Below are 20461 nucleotides of genomic sequence, written 5' to 3'. Positions count from 1 at the left end.
GACCCAGGTTTCAGGGGAAATGGCAGTAAAGTGATTCCAAACATCAGACCACAAACAGCCTTTGGATGGAGAAATACTGAACTACATTCAATGAGTTTCTAAAATATATGTGTATTAATTTTCCATTCTCTGGTAGCTTGTTAAATTTTGCTTATAATCTGTATTAACTTATTATTAATGAAATAATATGCCTCATTTTAAAATGGGAAAAATGAAATACATATGGTAAAATGATACAACATGTATATACATGTTGATGAGTAATCTATATTATAGATACAAATTTCAAATGTTCCCTTTTTCAATTTGAGAGTCAACTACAAAGATGTGTTTTAATGAAATTTGTAATATGAAGTTTAACAATATAAAACATAGTAGACGTAAGCAAAGTGTTTTGCTTGAAAGCATTTCTTTATCAAAAAATAACCAAATAATTCAAAAAATTTTAAAGAGTCACAGGGATTATGTTATATTGCAAAAAAAAAAAAAAGAGCTTGTGAGTTTGAAAACTGGGCAAAATAAGCAAAGTTAAACAAAAGAGAAAGGATGGTGTAAAGAGACTAAAGATTTTTTTTTAAACGAACTCATTAATGATGTAGTGATTTTGTTTTGTTTTGTTTTAACAGAGATGGTGAACGAGAAGTAGCAGAAAGAAAAGCAATGTAGGCCGAGGCCTGGGGGTGGGGGGACAAGAGACAGAAAAGGGGAAGAGAAGAGACGGGAGAGGCCACGTTGAGGTGGCCAGGGTGACAGAGGTGGGCGAGCAAAGGTGGCGCTGGCCGGCCTCGGGTTTCCCTGGTGGTGGGCAGTCGGCCAACGGATCGCAGGCAGAGTGGCCTCGCACCACGTGTTCTGGCCCACAGACTGCAGATTTTGTTTGCTCTGGAATCCAGGCAGAACCCTGGTGAGCTGCCCCTTTGGCGACTCTGAAGAGGAGCCCCGGAGAGGACTGCAAGGATGAAAACCTGAACACCTCGAGGCGACTCTGCGCAGATGCGGGAGACACTCCGGTTCGGTTCAAGTTCACTGTGGCTGCCGTGATAGGGAGTTCTGGGGAGGCCAAGGCCACCCGGCTCTGAAGACGTGCCACCAGCTAACTATGAGAGATTACAAAATGAAGTTGATTTTCACTGCCTTTTAAATGTCTGTTAAAAACAAAGTAAAGATGTTTTTTTATAAAGGGGTATATCTAAAAAGACAAAGAGTATCGGCAAATACTTCCCAGGAGAGTACTAGTTGCAACTTAGTGAATCTAGGAAGGCAATTTTAAAGGGGCCCTATACAGCTGAGCTCCCCAGTCAGTCCTGCGCAAGGAACATGGAAGATTCTGTACTGAATGCTGACACACGCAGATTCATCCTCTGATTGATTGCTAAAGTAAAAACAGCAGCGCTATAAACACTCCCCACCCTGAAAATTACAAGGCTGTTTTCTGGATGAATTGACCAGCCCCCTGAAAAACCTAGCCAGTCACTCATCAGTGAACTCCCTGGTTGAGAAGCCTTATGACCTTCCAGAATTTCACTCTCACATGTTATTTACTGCCAGAGATCATCAGATATTGGAAGAAAATCTGGAAAATGAAGGATGGAAACCAAAACATTCAAACAAAAAAGCTTCTGAAAAAAAAAATACACCATTGAAGGAGAAAAAATTTTCAATTATTGATGTCCTCATAGAGATAAGAAAAGATACTGAATCCATGAAATGGAACATAATATTATTTTTTAAAAAGAACATTCCAAGAACAAAAAAAAATTCTTGGAAATGAAAAACAGGGTACAATATAACAGTCCATAGAAGAAAGCTGGAAAAGAAGATAAAATACATTAAAGAGTAAAATAGATGAAGCAATTTAAAAGAACGGAAGCTTAGAAAACTGTGCAATTTGCCAGATCAGATTAATGTGTTCTGTGTCCAAGGAATCTGATACCCATAGACACAATTAATTGTTACACAAAAATTTTTCCCAAACTATATATCATGAGTTTCCATACTGAAACCTACCAAGTGTACAAAGTGACAAACATTTTTTTAAAAGATTCTCCTCTTGGCGTATTGTAACAAAGCTTCCGAACCTCCGGGATGAAGAGAAAAGCAAAAGCATTTCAAAGAATTTTCAAGAGAAAATGCAAATCACACAAACATTGCTATAAACCTATACCCCTTGGTTGTTTCAACACACCCATCTATCAATCGGTGACAACAGTACATTCAACTAATTATGCGTTAAAAATATTTGGAGGAAGATGTGTTTGCACTGAGTTCTTTTGCCTTGGCATCATTCTCTAAACAATGGAGTAACAAATCTTTACATGGTACTGATATTGTATTGGGTACTAGAAGTCCTCTAGACTCGATTTGAAATACATGAGAGGATGCACTGAGTTGATATTCAAATACCACAGCAGTTTATATAAAGGATTTGAGCATCTATGGATACTGGTGAACAAGGTGTTCCCATAACTGGTTCCTGTTATGGTTTATATCTACACATCCACCAAGAGCCTCATGTGCTCATGGGTGGGTTTTTCAGAATGGGATGGGACTGTGCGGGTTTATAGCTGACTTGCTGTTAGGATGTGGAGTCCGGCTGGAAGAGGTGAGTAACTGGGGCACAGCCTGGAAGGGTTTATGGGTTTATCTTTCTGCCCCTTCCCCTCCCTTGAGATCACGCCCCCCCACCTCACTGCTTTCTGTCTGCCATGCCTCTCTGCGATGCCATCCTGCCTTGGAGCCAGCTGACTATGGACTGAAACATGAACGAAAATAAACTTCTCCTTTAAATTGAAAGTGCTGGGCATTGTGGCACAGTGACTAAGACAGTCCTTCACGGATACCAAGACATAATTTTGAATGCATTGTTCTATTTTCTCTTTTTTTGCAGTCTATCAATCCTAAATAAACATGAAAAGAGTATCAGCAAAGGTTTTAGAAGCCTCAAGAATGACTCATCAGGATTCTAAACCATTACTAAACCTGTTATCTATAATTCCTTAGTGAAAGCACATGCCATGATCTCTTTGGGTGGGGTAGGGATAAAGGAATGAAGTACAATGTGGGTGTTAACAGGATCACATTTCAGAGGAAACCTCCTCCGGGCTCCACTGTCAAAGTTAGCCAATCTGAGACTTAGAACTGCAAAGCAAGCACACACCAATTAAAATTCAAAAGAAAGGCAAATAAAAAGATATTCCTTCAAAAAATTTGAGAGCCTCACAAGTTATTAGAACCTAAATATCAAGACATTTAAAAGCCCCAACATTGTACGAAAATTTAGAATATGCAAGCCAACCGTAGAAGACAAACACTGTATGTTGTTACTCACATGTGGAAGCTTTAACAGTTCAAATTATTAGAAACACAGAGTACCTCCACAGTAAAGAAATACTGAATAGCAGTTGCTGAAGGCTGGGAAAGGGAATGAGGAGAATCAAAACTAGAATAAATTCTAGTGTAACATGACAACACTTAACAGTAGTTTATTTTCTACTTCAGATTAGCTAGAAAAGATTTTAAATATTCCCAACACAACAAAAGGATGTTCGTTCTGATGAAAAGGGTAATTATCAAGATTTGATCATTCCACATTGTATACATGTACAAAATATCACACTGGTTACTGCATAAATATGTACAGTCCTTATGTATTGATTAAAAACAATCAATTTTGAAAGATTTAGGATAGGACAGTTATCTACAGAAGTGCCACCTCATTTACTCATTTCTCAAGCATTAAAATCTCTTGAATGTATCTCATGTATTTCACCTTCAACCTTGACCCTGAATCTGGAATCTTCTGTGCTCACTTCCTATGTTCTTTCCATGCCCCACACCGTCTTCTAGGAGGTCTCACTACCAAACGTCATAACAGTTCTAAAATTAACATTGACACCACTGACATCATTCCTGAGCTCTAGAATTATGCATCCAACTGCTTTTCTGCCTGAACCTCTCACAAAGCATCTCAGACTCAGCTTATGATCCACTTTCCTCAGCTGTGTAGCTTGGCAAATGTTCTCTCCATCCACCCTGGGCTGCAAGTCAGTTGCTCTACAGTTAGTCTGAATCTGTCATTCAATCCACCCAGTCAGTCCAGGGTCAGCTCGCCTTTTTCATATCTGATGCATTGTTTCTCAAATAAAAACTACATTATCTCTGTGATCAGCCAATCCAACCTGTCATGATCTGTTTCCTGAGTTACTAGCCCAGGTTCCTAACTGGTATATCTGGAGCCAATCTTACCAGCTCTCTCAATCTATTCTCCATTCTCCATGCAACAGCCAATATAATGTTTTCAATAAAAAAAAAATCATGGTAATATTCTTGAGCTAAAAATCTTTCACTTCAGGACCAAGGCACGCATTTGGAGAACTGCTAGAAAGGTAGGCCCTGAAAGTTCTTAGCTGAATTCCTCTCCAGGACTTGCCCCCAGATGAAGAAAGCCACCTCCCCCCAAGATTACACACACTTTCCCAGGTGGCTCTCATTTGACCATTGGGCAACTGGTCATTGAGGAACTGTAAATGTCCAGCCCTCTTACCTAAACTTGTGACAACTCTAAAGACCTTCCTAGCTCCCTGTGGAATGGCTTGGCATTCCTTGAGGCAGTGGCATAGTTCAACTTATCTTTCTGCTCAGTCCCTTTCCTAGTCTCCTCCATAGGTAGCCATGCCTAGCATACTTACCCATAAACTTTCTGCATCCTCGTCTGCATCTCTTGAGTTTTTCCTGCCATAACAATATCTTTTATGTGATCTAGAAGGCCATACATGAACAGACCTCTGCTGATCTCTACTTCTCACTTCCCCAAACTTCTATAGTCCTCTCACTCTGGCCTTCTTTCAGCTCCTTGAAGTGACATTTTTCTTCCTGCCTCAGAAGCTTGGCATGCCTTAGGTTCACCTGGATCAGTGAATGCTGACTCTTCCCCGATCTCCAACTCCTTCATTGTTATCACTTTACCTCTTTGACTAATTCTTACTCTACATTAGAATCTCAACTCCAACTCACGGAAGTCCTCTCTGATCCTCCAGCCAAGTAGTTCCCTTTTGATAAGCTCTCACAGCCCATTATACTTCTATCTCAAAGTATACTGAAGGAACTGTAGTGAAATATTTTGAAGCTGATTGTAAAATGTCTTCCTCCCTTGATGATAACATCAGACTGATTTCTCTTTTTTGCTACTGTGGTTCTTGCTCAGAGCTTTGCACATAGTAGACACATAAAAAGTATTACTATACCATATCGAACACGATCAGTGAAAATTCATATAGCTGGAGCTTCAGAGTCCAATCCCTGTAGGTAACAGGAAATAAAGGACAGTGCAGTAGTCACAAATGTCACATTAATTTACCTTCCTGGGAACAGTATGCTATAGCTTAACTCGACCCCTCATTTTCCTGATGCTATGAGGACCCATCTCTATCAAGCTTCCAATAATGAAAGAATTTCAAAGGTTACACAAGAGACCTCAACCACTATCTTCCTAAAAACGTTCGGACCAAAAAGAGGAGGAAGCAGGAGTTAGTATTGTGAGGAAGACGATTAACTAACCCAAAGCAGAAAAAAGAGTCTGAACAGTAGGGGATGCTCAGGGTTGAGGACAACGTTGGAGAAAACAAGAGACAGTGATAAGTGTTTGGCATTACCTGGAAGAAGTCCGCAATCAGCTCATTCATCTTGCTTAGAGTATAGACACAGAAGACAGGTGTAAATTAGTTAACTGTAGTGAGGCTGATCTTAAAATTCCTGCATTGACTAAATATGCCAGACTCTCCCAAAATCTAGTTTTGCATATTGGTGTGGAAGGAAGAACTGATTCAAATACACAAAGCTTTCCTCCCACTCTGCACACACAGCTGCTCAGGAGGCACCATGCACACTTCATTCTATGTGAACAGTGACCCTGCAGTTGTGTAATGAGACAGACTGGCTTTTAGAAGGTGCTCAATTTAACGCCCATGATAGCCATCACAATTATATTGTTAGGATCTCAGAATGAGTCAGCAGATAGATGTGAGGCAGCAACCATTTCATCACTTGCCTGGCAGTGAAGTTGTACAGAAAATGACTTTAAGAAGAAATGGAAGCAGGAGCCAACTTCAGACGCACACCCAGGAGGAATTCTAGATAGAACAAGAATAATTCTGGACAGTATATGTGATTGCGATGATGTATCAGCAAATGAGACGAAAAAATGTTTTTGGCAAGATTTTGTATTGATACAAAATCAGTACCAAGGCACTGATGTGAAGAAATGTATGAAACCAAAATCTCAGAATGAAGGTGAGAAGCCAGAGATGGGATTCACATAACTGTGGAACAAACTTCAGAGTCAGAAGGAAAAGTTAAGAGTAAAAGTGATTTTGTCAGTGCTGCATGCAGATGCTGTATGAAAATGCAAAAGCCAGAACAACTCCTACTGCAGCCCTTGGGGATCCACAGGTCCTCCAGTGGTCCAACTCTAAGACCTATGGTAAAGATTCCCCATGTTCCCAGGCCTTCAGCCTCAGACCCAGAGTTTCCCATCAGCTTCCCTAGTTCTGGGACTCGGGGATTTGGAGCAAGCCATGCTACCAACTTCCCTGGCTGGACTACATGGCATGTCTCAGACTTCACCATCACATGACCAACTCTCCTACTACATCCCTTCTCTCATAAATATACACACATAGCTAGCCATAGATTCATATGTGTAGTTGTAGACATAGGCAGCCTCCATAACTGTGGATTTAAGCAATCTCAGGTCAAAATTATTTAAGAAAAAATATTGCATCTGTGTCAAAAATGTAGATTTTTGTCATTTTCCTGAGCAATTCAGTATAACAACTATTTGCATGTCACCTACATTGTATTAGGCATTTTAAGTAAACTAGAAGGGATTTAAAGTATACAGGAAGATGCGTATGGGTTACAGTGGTACCTTGATTCACAAAACTGATTCTTTCCACAAACTGAGTTGGGAAAGAACTGAATCAAATTCAATGGTTAGGGCTGGGTCTTTAGCTTATTGGTTCTGCTGCCTGCCTTGCAAGCACACAGACCCAAGTTCAATCCTTGGTACCAAAAAAACAACAAAACAAATTCAGTGGTTAGGTTCAATGTTGACCTCATGAAGAAATTTGATTTGGCTCTTGTCTAATTCAAATTGCAACCAGAATCATGGACAGAATTGAGTTCATGAACAGTGGTACTACTGTTTATGCAAATACTATACTATTTTATCCAAGGGACATGGCCATCATGGATTTTGGTATCCACAGGGATGCTCTGGAATCAACTTCCCACAGATACTAAGGGATGTCTACATGTATATATCTAAAAAGTTCTGTATAGATGGATAGATAGGTAGGTAGATAGATAAGACTTACAGATGATCTGCTATTAATTCTGCCTCTCTGGAGGCAGAATATACAAGCAAACACACAGTGACATCCACACAAACAACCCCCTTCCCAGGCACCATCCTTTAATATTATAGATAAGTACAACCTCGAAATGGAAGAAAAGAAATCAGTACTTGGGTATATATACAACTTGGAGATCAAGTACACACTGCCTTTATTTTAACCTTAATAAAATAGGAGTGAGCTCTGCAGTAATAAGAAAATTAAGTAATCTAGAGTTTGAAAGGAGAGCAAATGAGATGGAGACACAGTTTGGGAGACCAATAGGCCATCTTATTCCAGACTGTGGCCCTACAAACACCCCCACAGTGTGTTCTCCAGGGATTAGACATTCCCCGTGGAATGCAGAGCTCACTCTCTCTGCTTTCCGAGTCAAACAGCTGACTCCAAGAGCCGAGCTTCCTTCCCCCTTGGTAACTATACCACAGGATGGGAACCATACCAGGAGCAGCAAGTTCCTGGCTGCCTGCCAACTGCTTTATTACTTATTAACTTATTTTATATAGCCTTCAGCGCGGCAAGAAAGCTTCCTTTAATTATCAACAGGAATGCAGAAGCCACAAGGGGAAATCGGAGCCAGAGAACTGCGGCTGCGCTGATTAGGCCCCAGCTCTTATCAAAGCGGACACAGAGTTTGAGCTGAGCAGATACCAAGCTGGACGCTGCAGGCAGTGCGTGGGAAGAAACCTGGGAGGTAGCTTGGTGCTGGAATGAATCTCAATGAAGATGAGTTTTTTTCCTTCTTCTTCTGCCCTCTCCTTCCAGTTCTGGAAAGTTAAACATGAAAGTCATCAGGGACAGAACACACAGAAAAGGTACATCCTCTAGAATACAAGTGTCCAAGGCAGCAGAGGGAATCAAATGTGCAAGCTGGGGAAGAAGGTGGAGAGAAACGGTCATAAAGCAGAGCCGCTATCTGCAAGGCTGCTGTATAACTTTGCATAAGCGCTAAAAATTACCAATAGGGCTGTCTTAGGAACAAGCAGAGTCAATAGCAACTCACTGTGGGGGCTGGAGATTGCCAGGGAAACCCTTCCCCTTCCCAAAAGTATCTCCTCTTCCAGCCCATAGTGTCTCAGAAGTCATCACTCCAGGATTTGATTAAGTACTGCCTTCGCCCTTAAGTTACAATTTAGCTCAGGACTGTGAGCACACAGTTTATGACTGTGTCCCAGAAAAAATTTTTACCAGTGAAAGTACTTTGAGAAAAGAAGTGAAAGAAAACACAATAGAATATTAAAAAGGGAGTACTGAAAAGAAATCACCAACCTCCCTGATGCATGAAATTTCCAGAATGCAGCATCTGAAGAGTCTTCTGATTCTGTCCTAGAATCTAACTCTGCTTGAGAGAGAGTTCAAGAATCGTGCCTTGGATTGACCTACCAAGGAGAGATACCAAGGTTGACCTATCAAGGAGAGATACACCCTAATGTAAAGACAAGAGGAACAGACTAGGAGCAAATGCAGGGAGATGCTAAGGACTTTTTCTCAATGGACATCTGCATTAAAAAATAAATAAATTCTCCTGCCTTAAGGAATCCTGGCACACATAAAAAACCCACCAGGACATACCAGGATCTAAAAAACTCCATGACACAAATCTAAGAGTTGTGGTGGCAGAAAAAAGCACCTACTAAGAGACAAGCCAGCCTGTCCCAGGCAATTGCTGTCACACATGTGTCATTTAAGAAGATGTTAACCTCGGTATTCAGGGGTAATTGCAGTGTTGGCACTTTGCCATAAATAAGTGGATTTGGGGTTGCAATTTGGGTGCTCGACTCTAAAGGTTCACCATCACTGGATAGGGCAAGGATGTTGAGGGTATCAGACGCCATCAGAGGGTTGGAGGAAATTTGCATCAAACTGAAGCAGGAGAATTATACTTATAAAAAAATGTATAACTGTGGAATTTTTGCATTGAGAAGGTTGCGCAAACAACAGCATTTGAGAAGGGAATAAGTTTGCAGAGGTGTGTTGAAAAGGCAATGACAGCACCAGGGGCGTGAGGGCACTTTGCGATCTCTGGCAAAAAGTGTGCCAAGTGCCAAAACGTTGAGTATGCGCGGGAGAGGGAACTATCAGAGGAGACTATAAGAGGAAAGGGGAGAAGGAAAGAAAACAAGAGAAAATAAAATTTTAGTTGCTAAGTTTTAGTTGTGAGACTCCACTTGCTACTTCAGTTTCTAAACAAGTCCTCCCTTCCTCTTCCCCTCGGTTCTTCATTTTAGCCATCTGTCTTCCACTTCCCTGCTTCTACAGAGACACATTAATCCTTCTGGTGTAACAGCTTCCTTCTAACCGCCCCAAAGCCCTTCTTCACATTTTCCCCTCTTAGATTCTCTACCACATCTGAAACCATTGCAAACATCCATTCTTAACTGTCCCCAGGTTGTTTTCAGGGTCTTCTCTTTGTCCTTTGCTGTTTCTTCTCCTAGCCCAGCCCCCAGAACGTCAATATTCTCTATGCACAGCTATCCCTACAGGGCACCAAATCAAAGCAAGCCTCAGAGCCTTGCACCCTGAGTGACATATTTCCCTTGTTTCTGATCCAGACAAAACATTTAAGGCTGTGGATCTTGGAGAGTGTCCAGAGAATCCCCTACTTTGACATGAAGCTGTTGTTTTTCTTTCATTTCACTAGGACAGCAATAGATCACAATGGACCAGAATAGTCCCCTTACTCTGACTATTTTGCCCAATCCTGCTTATTTTCTAACTCAATTTTGTCTCCAAAAATGGTGTAGCTTTGTAGGTGGTACTCCAGACAGCTGGCAGGGAGGCACAGGACTGCGTTGTGTTTATTGTCTCCTCTGCCTTTCTTCCCTCCTTTGTGGAAACAAACAAGACCTGAGTTCTACTTATCATCATCTACAGCAGATGCGCCATAGATCTCTGAATATATTCAAAATCAAATAAGCAAACAAAGAGCATTTGATAGTAAATTACTCTGTGGGGAGCTGGACAGTGAGCAAAAAAGGAAGAGAGATTTGCTTTTTACTTCTGCTGTTTTGTCTTGCCTCATATGCTGTGGCCACGTACCATGGATTCAAAGAGTAATTTTTAAACAAAAAATGTATTAAATACTTTTGCTAGACTCTGATGATCTAGAAAGAAATAAAAAATTTCTGTTCTCAAGGGAGATGGTACATTATTTTTAAAGGAAATAGTAAACAGTTTGTTTATTCTGGCCTCTCCACAAACTTGCTGCCTAACACTAGCCAAGTTATTTAATTACTCTGATTTCAGCCTCTTTATTTGAGGAATAAGAAGTCTAAATATGTCATTTTAACCACTTATTACTTCATTTATCCACTTTTATGTCATTTTAACCACTTATTAATTCATTTATCCAAGTTATTTATGTAATGTGAGCATTTTAATAAGGACTGCATAAGTTGGTTTCTCCTGTATAACCACCCCAAAAGTTTATAGTCTAAAACGCCAAACATTTAGTCAGCTCACAGTTTAACAAAGGGCCAATCTGAGCTGGGCTCAGTTAGGTGGTTCTTCTGCTAACCTCTGCTAGGCTTATGCATATTTCTACTGTCAGCTGTCAGTCAGCTATGGTGTTTCTGCTTCCTGGGCTTAGTGGGCTATTGGCTGGGACAACAGAGGCAACTGACTCACATAGTTCTCTTGTGCCAGCACAAGCGTGGGCTTGTTCACATGGCACCTTCAAATTGCAACAGCAACATAGGGCAAAGTCTCAAGGACTTTACCTGTTGTCCCACTGGCAAAATTAAGTCCAGCCCAGATCTAAGTAATGGAGCATGGGATTCCATATATAATGAGAAAAGCTATGAAGTTCAATTTCAAGTGTGTGTGCAAGAAGGAGAAGGAAAATTTGCAGCATTTTTGAAGCCTACCATAAGCACCTTTTCTCATGGTACTTACATTTTATCCTTTCTGATACTGAGTTTCTGCTGCCACCAAATGATTAGTATAAAAAAATGTGATGTGAAATGGACCATGAGGCAGTTCTCTAAGGAAAGTGATCAGATCTCTAGAATTATTATGGTTAAATCAACAAAATGCCCTTGAGATGGGCTGGATGAAATTCCCAAAACACTTTTTCAGAATTCTGTGAAACTTTTGCCTGAAAAAAATACATTTTCAGATCCAGTACATTTTCTCAATCCCAGTATTTGGACCTCTTAAAAGTGGAAGGAAACAGTGACTGTTAACACATTTCCCTTAGTGGGGCTCATTGACATTTTTTGTTTGTTTGTTTAATGGCAGCTTGTGGAGCAATAAGCTATATGTTTCCCTGGCCACTGGGAACAGCAGGAATCAATCAACTAACAATGGGTTCTAAAAGCATGCATTGTTCCTAGCACTCTGCCAGATATTACAAGGCGAAATGAGGCAAAAGGCCATTCCTTCCAGCTGGAAGGTTTGCATGCAATTAGGAGATTAAAACACCATACACACACACACACACACACACACACACACACACAGAGAGAGAGAGGAGAAACAGAGAAGAGAGACAGAGAGAGAGAATATTCACAAAATCAGGTAGCAAACTAAATGAAGATGTTGAATTCACAATTTGCTCCAAGTATAAAGTTTCTCCAGGTGTTCCAGCTGTTCTTGCACTATCTACTCCCCATTTCCTGCTGTGTCAAGTGGCCCATAGTAAATTACCCTGCGGAGAGGAAATGCTACTCAGCCTGACATCACTGTGCTCCATCACACCCTCTCACACACCTGCTCACAACCAACATCCCTCACCCACCTGTCATCACCCACCAAACACCCCCTCCTTTATCTCATACATCAGCCTGTAAATTCACATCCTCATTTTTCCATGTAGATAAGATATTCCCTCCTGAACATCTAAACCCACAATGAGGAGGGAGTGTCACTTAAAGAAAATTAGTAGAAATAGGCACTAGCACATGTTTCTACTTTTCTTCCTGGATTCTAAAGAGAAACACAAGTCCAAGTAGATAATGACCATAAACACAGAACCTTGAAAAAGGAAGTTATCTGTTAGAGAGGCCACTTTCCTGGGACTTAGAGACCACGGGGTCTAAAGATAGTATTGATGTTTCTCATGGTGTAACTGGGGACATATCTGTGACATTGAAATTTCTTACTTTTGAAGGAAAAAAATAAATATTACACTTTCCCATCCACCTCAAGGGGTTGTTACAATATTCCAATGTGATAGATATATAAAATTATTCTCTCATGTGTAAATTATTGCATCAAGAGGTTAACAACTGTATCTAAAACCAGGGATGATACCCAAAATGTTTATTGACTAACATGGCATCATGATGTACTAATCAAGGAAGGCATCAACCCAGTCACAATAGATACAGCCTGCTTTATACATTCTTTATAAATGAATGCTTACCAGCAGGATATCAGCCCATCCGTGCAGACCTGCACATGATATAGTAGGAGAAGTGATATAACCAACAAAACAGTTCCATGCACAATGCTCCTGAAGGGCCCTCCCCCTGTCAGCAATATATACTTCATCAGACAATGTGGCTCAGCAATCGAGCACCTGTCTAGTACATGAATGGCCCTGGGTTCAATCTCCAGCACCAAAGACAAAATAAATAAAAATAAATATTTATTAGATAATACACTGATGCCTCATAGTGATATCTTTGAAGCTCAAAATTCAAAGAAAGCATGATCATAATTTTTAAAATAATGAGATGAATGTGTGATTGTATTAGTTACCTTTCCATGCACTTGTAAACACCATTCACTACGTAAAACTGTAATGATGGTCTAGAAATCTTAGATATACTTTTGCCTAAAACCTGGCTAGATATCAAATGGCTATCAACTGCTGCATAAGTGCCTTACTTCACTAGTGCCGGAGTTTGGCTTCCTTAAGGCTAGTGATCAAAGACTTTTCAGAAAAGATGCCCAGAAGATACTATCATCAGAATACATCATGAGAATGTATCAAAAGATACCATCTTTTCAAATGTTGTAATAAATCAAGTGTGTGGCATTCCATACCAGTGCACTTCAGAGTACCTAATATGTAAAATGTTCTCATAGGAAGCAGAAAGTCTTATTTTAGACCACTGTAAATACTTAAAAGCCCTACTGCTAGGCTGATGCATATCTAAACATGTCTGGCAAACCCATGTACTAGACTTGCCAAATGTCTACTTGAGTGAGGGATGAAGAAACCTCCCAGGGGATAAGTCATTCCAAGAGAAGAGAAGGTCAAACAAATAGGCATAGCTGATAAGGTCAGAGAAGGGACAGTTCTAAGATTTTTGTGATGCTTGCCACTAAAGTAGGAGTCTTGTGGATGTGATGGGGGTTGGTGGCTCCAGGAGAAAGAATTTAGAGTTCTCCAGTGTTAAATTTGAGGTATATATATATATGTACTGCACTGCTTTGGTACACTTTTTGGCACCCACATCCACACCATCATGGTTTCACATACCTCTGGGACCCCACAAATGCAGCACTAAAACAGCTCTGCAGAAGACAGTTCCATGGTCCTCAAAAGGGCCAGGCGTCTACAGAAGCCCACAAGTGCCCAGATGATGGCAGTGGTGCCCAGCTGAGTGAACAGAGTCTGTGGTTATATCTTGCTGGATTCCAGCACCTAGACTGGATAAAGGGACTAGGGAAGGGAAACTCAAAGACCAGGAAGACAGAATCAATTACAAAGAATGTTGGAATACCTTCAGTTTGGACTCAAGCCCAGTGCCCTGCCTCTCTCCAATCTCCTCCTATTTTAAAAGCCACTTCTACACCAAAAGTTTCAATTTTCTATCTCTCTCTCAGATCTTTCTTCTATACTCCAGGCTCATATATCTAACTGGCCACTAAGCATCACCATTTGGATACCAGTCTGAAAGCATCCAAAATGAAATCCACAATCTTCTCTCTTCCAAAGCGTCTTGAAGCTGCTGTCCTCCTTTATTAGTTAATGGGAGTTTCAACCATCCATTGGTCAGGCCATAAATGTGGCAATTACTCTTACCTCCCTTTCTTTCTCCTGCTTTCCACACCCAGTTCATCAACAAATACTACAATTCAAAACTTCTTACTATCTGTTCAGCTCCTACTTTGGTCCAAAGAATCATCTTCCCTTGCCTTAATTATTTCAATATATGCTGTCTGCTTCTCAGAGTGACTTAGCTTTGCAGTAACTTAGGGAGACTATAGTCAGAGAGAACAGACCACCTTCAATGACAGATAGCCTAAAATGTTTATTTAAAGTTTATGCTGGAATTTTATACACTTAGGCCAAATCCCTTCTGAATCCCCACTTGAAAGGCAGTTGAAAATTTTGTGAGGCTTTATGCTTCCCCGCTTTTCCAGGGATTAATATCATCTGAACAAATTGAAATAGCTACTTCACAGTGGCCTCATTTTTATGTATATACCAATGAAGCATGAGGAGCCTGAACCCTGACTTTAGAAAATCCATAGGTAAAAGGCCTGGGCATTCAACAGCCTGGAACATTCTAGGCCAATAAGAGTGTTTTTTAGTTAACTCGATGGTTTCAAAAATAAAAACATGTAAAAAGTCTTTTTTGAATTGAGGAAATCAGACTCCAAACTGGGAGTTAGATCCAATTTTTAGCTGTTTTTGGAAAAGTCACACAATCTTGCTGAACATAATTTTCCTTACAATAAAAGTAGTGATTGCTCCCTGACTTCTTTGAGGGTTGTCAGGGTGATCGCTAAAGATCATCCATGTGAAGAAGCCTTCAGAACTATAATGTACTATAACCTTACAATGGAATTCCTCTCTTACTATATCAACACACACAACTGAGAATGAAGGACTGGGACAATAGTTGGGATAACACATGTTTTTCTAAGTTTAATTCATTTGCTCAATATTTATGATGAAACATAGTGGATTAAGTTCTCAGTTTACCTTGCACTACTGAAATTAAAGAGAAGGCCCAGGACACAAGCTCTTCTTCTGAGTATTTAAGGCCAATAATTTGCCACTGAAACGTCACTCATATCATGAAGGTCTCAGTATCAAAGTCTGATAACAGAGTGACAATTTCGAAGTACTTCATTGCTTAACAAATGAAAGCTATTCCAGGTAAAGGACCTTGTTCTTTTGCTGTTTCATGTATCAGTGCCAGGTGATGCACCTTTTCTGCCATCATTTTCTTGTCATTCACCCCCTTACCTTTCTGTCCTCAGTCTCACTCCCAATGTCTAGAGCTAAAGAGCTTTGCTCTGTTCTCTCTTCACTGACACTGATGTTTTTCACTAGAGACAGCACTTCCTGGACTTCAGTTTCTTAAGGAAGAGATGACTTCCCTTAATACTATGAGATCACCTACTTCTGTCCCCATAAGGCATTTTCCTGACTACATCATTCATTGAGAATGACAGTGTCCAGAGAATTAGCAAAGGCTTAAAAAAGTTCATTTCACATGATGCCCAAATTTGTAATTCTTTTTATTGATGTATAATTAACATACAATGACATGCACAGCTCTTAACGAGTTCGCTTTTGACAACTGTATTGCCAAGTAACTGGACAAAACAAGGCATAATATTGCAAGTATTAGAGAAATCCATCCACAACAACGACATGGTAGTAAATCTGTGTCTATGCATGGCTTCTGCCTGAGAGAGTTATCTGCCCCTCATGGCAAGGCTCTGAGTAAATCAGTTGCCAGTAGTGCTGCAGAGGAAGAATTCTCAACCCCACTCCTGCCCAAGTCCAGTGCTAACTTGAAGGCTCAAATATGGTCATTAGTATATTTGTACACATCTTTAGATGTGTTCTGTGTAACAAATATTTGTTCCAAAGAAAAAGCGTACACGTGCACAGAGAAGATAGATAGATACATAGGTGGGTAGATAGACAGACAGACAGACAGACAGACAGATATTATATCTCAGATCATTCCATCACCAAAACGAATTCAACATCTACTTGGTATCTTACAACCTTTTGGTAACTATGTATTGATAGATGGATGATAATGATAGATATGTGTGTGTGTTTTACATAAGACCGTACTACATATCCTGTTTTGTTGTATAAAAGAAAGCACCTCTATAGACAGGGGCTCCCTGGAAAATAGGCTGATCATCTGGAGTCCACTTAGGCCACAGCTTCCAGAGACATCTGCCACTCAAGAGCCACTCACAGGAATAAAATTGGGAAACCGACAAGGACCTTCTGCATGTCCACTTGTAAAGCACCGGAGGAAATGTAGAAACTGTTATGCTTAGACTCTCTCTTCTAGTCAATTACTGGGCCCCCTGTGTGAGCAAATCCCTCAGAGCAGACTCTGTCTGGCACAAGATGCTCTCCATGGATGCCATGAATTGCCTGCCTAGAGGAGCCGCGGGAGCTCTGAGAGTCTTTCCAACCCTTCCATCTAAACTCAGTGTGATTCTCAGGCTGTGCACTGAGGAACGGGACGAGCAAGACAGCATAAGTGCAGCCTAAATGAGTAAGATGATTTTCATGGTTAGTATTTTATCTACCTTTTGATTAATGTTTTCACAGAAAATCGAGCTCCACATTGCCAACTTTCTCCACCCTTGACATGGATTTTTTTTTTTTTGGCAAAGAAATATTAGCTTTGTAATCTAATAATGCCTTCCTCCCCCCATTCCCAAACATATATTGCCCCAGTTCAATAGAGGACAGGTCTCAAGAAAGATGAAGTAACAAGAGATCCCTCAGGCAGTACGAAAGATAAGGGCTCTGTTAACAAAGGCAGGGCCGGGGAGAAAAGAAAGAAGAAATTGATTCCGAGTGAATTCAGCAAAAGAAAGCCTGTGATTCAGCAAAAGAAAGCCATGGACAATTGTGTTGAGCTCACAGACATGCACGGAACTGCAGCTGGGAAAAACTGCTCTCTAATCTCAGCCAGGCAGGAGCAAGCATTACTCATAGCTATTCTTTCTTTCTTTTCAGGAAACCCAGCTCCAAGGGAAGATCCCATGCTGTCTAAAAGAAGCTACCTATGAAGAAAAATGAGAACAATTAAGCCCTAAATCTGTACAAGAAACTTTCACAGCTGAGACTCTAAAACGAAAATGGAGATAATGCTAATGATTAGGTTTTATAGCCTCAACATGCCTTACATCTGGAGGAGATCCAAAACCCTCAGCAGGTTGTCACATTGATGGAAGGGCCCCTGCTGAGACACAGCTGCTGCTGGGGAGAGCCACATCTGGAGAACAGCTGCATATCAGTCCCTGCAACACTGAGGGCAGCAAGGCACCCGTCCACCTGGAGCCTCCCTCCTTTGCCCCAGAGATTCAGAAGGGCCAGGGAGCCACATTCGCTAATTGAAATGCAATAAAAAGCTTTTCTTTCTGTAAACCTTAGGGAAGGAGGTGGTCTGGACCGTTCAGCTTTCTACTTAGCTGAGGGGTTTTCACACATTTAAGCACCAACTTTTGGAAAGATTTATGGCGTGTCAATAGGCTTTTGCTACAGAGAAGCTTGCAAAGCATCCTCTGTGCACGGCAGCATACACATCCACACTCGTGCACGCACTCGGGGAGGAGGAAAAAGAAAGAGGGCCCTGTAACTGAAGGTAGCAGGCTACGCTATTATTTTCACCCTTCTGTTAACTAGCGGTGTGGTTTTGAATCCGTCACCTCAACTGTCCGTGTGCCAATGTTCTCATAAAATGACGGCTGGCTACTAAGTGTTCATAAAGCTCTGATGAAATTGTAATCATGATGATTCTTGAAGAATTATATGACTTCAAATTTATTCTCTCTCTCTCTCTCTCCCCCTGCCCCCCTCTTCCCTCCCTGCCTCCTATTCTTTTCTCCAGGACTCCTTCTCCCATCCTTCCTGCTTCTTTCCAAATCCTCATTATCCATCATTTGAAGTATCAGGACAAATGACCCAAGCAATCTGAAGTGCTGTGCATCCGAATGCACCCCAGGTCTGTGCTGTGCCCAGTGCCGAGGTGTGCATCTTCACTCGGATGCTTGGCACTGGCCCTCAAGTCCCCTAGCTATTAACACACTGTCATCAGCACATGTCCTGAAGCCTCCCCTAAACATCTGAGAATGACGTGTGATGAGAACACATAAAGTAGAGAGATCACGGGGAGCCAATATAGCATGAGGTACCTTCTGGGAAGCAGTGTGCATGAGCTCATCGGATTTGGATTCTGATAAAGGGTTCAGGAGGAAACTCTGTAGAGGCCATGGTGGGCCCAAGACAAGGGCATAGAGAAGACACAGTCTTCACAGCAGAGGCAGACACACTGAGGATCAGGCGCTTTTACTGCCCCAGGGAGCTGGCACACTCTGGGTTACCTCCACAGGGCCTTGCACACTGTAGGGTTTGGAGAGCTTGAGCCCAGGCTAGAGGACTTAAAACAAAAATTTGTGTTGAATATTTATTGAACAAAATTTTTATTGAACAAAGCAAATAGATTTTAAGCAAGACGGGCCAGTAGGATCACAGTGTGTGACCTTGCATAACTATTTATGCTGTTTTATTTTTAAAAGAGAGGCAAAAGGAATCAAGATTATATGGCCTTCATAAAAAAAAATAAGTCAACTTAAGGTCTTGATGAATAAAACATGATGAGGTTAATTTTAAATCCCTTTTATGCTATCTGTCTTCTGAAGAATTTTCCTTTGTCCTTGTACAATAATGTAAGTTATCACATTGGGGATTTTTCGCTCATCTATTAATAGCTCCCTCACCCCTAACCCAGGGCTGACAGCCTACTTTTATTATTTAAACATGTGTCTAACTATGCAAAAGCTATTTCCGGGAAGCGCAAACTGCCACAGCAATGAGGCTGTCAGCCCGAGAAGCATACACTGGGCGAATGTTGCAGTGGGGATGGTTGCTACGCCGAGCCTTATTCTGATTCCGCAAAAGCAGGAAAGACAAGGAATAGAAGTGGTGCCACAGTCGTAGGAAAGAATCCTAGTAGCCAGCTAGCTCTAAGGCAATTACTAAACTCAAGAGCCAGAAGGTCCATGCTGACTCTTCAGAGGGCTCCTAGAATTAGAATGAGCCCAGACCTAAACCAGGCCATAGGACAAAAATTCTTACTCCAGAGTCCGCGTGATCTGCTTCTGGGAATTCAGTGATCTCGTCTCCGCTAGATCCAGCCGAGCAGAAAGGGGTTCCAACCTATAGTGGAACTGTCTCCAACATGGAAGGGGATGCGAAGGACTCAGTTCCTCCTGAAAATAAAAATACTGAAACAGTACACAGCCCCGTGGTACTGGTGTCTCCTCACACAACTGCTAGCATAACAAGCTGAGATCATGAATACAATGTGCTTGGAACAATGCCTGGCATATCGTAAGTGCTCAGAGATGACCTACTGTTCGCGTTATCATCATTTGTCAGGGGGCTGCTTGGCTCATTCTTTTTGGAGAGATCATGGCCAGCTGCACACAGGAGCCCCACAGCCTGCTCTGTGTCACCCTGGAGTACAGTCAGCGCTCGCTGTCCTCCTCCCCATTCTTCCATGGCAAATTGCTCCCACCCCCTTGACCCTCAGACTCCCTCTCCTTCCAGGCTTTTCCAGTGCGCCTCGTAGAATCCCTCTTCTATTTTCCCCCAATGTGACATCTACCAACATCTTGGATGATTTTAACACCTGTGTGGGCGTTAGCACACCCAAAAGGCAAAATAAGGACTACAAACATGGAAGTCCAAAAGGGCAAGGCAGAGAGAGTAGGACGGACAAAACAGGCCCAACTGACAGCAGAGCTAACAGAGCAAGAGGCAGTGGTTCCGCCATTAATGGAGGAAGGCCAGGAAAGGGGCAAACTGGAGACCGAAAAGCCCCATCTGAACACCAGCGGGATTGCTGCAAAAAAAGAGAAAACTTCTAAAATAGTAGAAATTTGGGATTTTGAAATATTGGCAAGTTCTCTCAGTTTTTTTAATGAAGAAGAAGAAGAAGAGGAGGAGGAGGACAAGGAGGATGAGGAGGAAGAAGAAGAAGAAGAAGAAGAAGAAGAAGAAGAAGAAGAAGAAGAAGAAGAAGGAGAGGAGGAGGACGAGGAGGAGGAAGAAGAAGAAGAAGAAGAAGAAGAAGAAGAAGAAGAAGAAGAAGAAGAAGAAG

The sequence above is a fragment of the Fukomys damarensis genome, unplaced genomic scaffold, assembly GCF_012274545.1.
Source record: "Fukomys damarensis isolate Sample0158 unplaced genomic scaffold, DMR_v1.0_HiC HiC_scaffold_18, whole genome shotgun sequence".
NCBI lineage: Eukaryota > Metazoa > Chordata > Mammalia > Rodentia > Bathyergidae > Fukomys > Fukomys damarensis.
The sequence above is the reverse complement of the archived record's forward strand: the minus strand, read 5'-3'. Positions refer to the sequence as shown.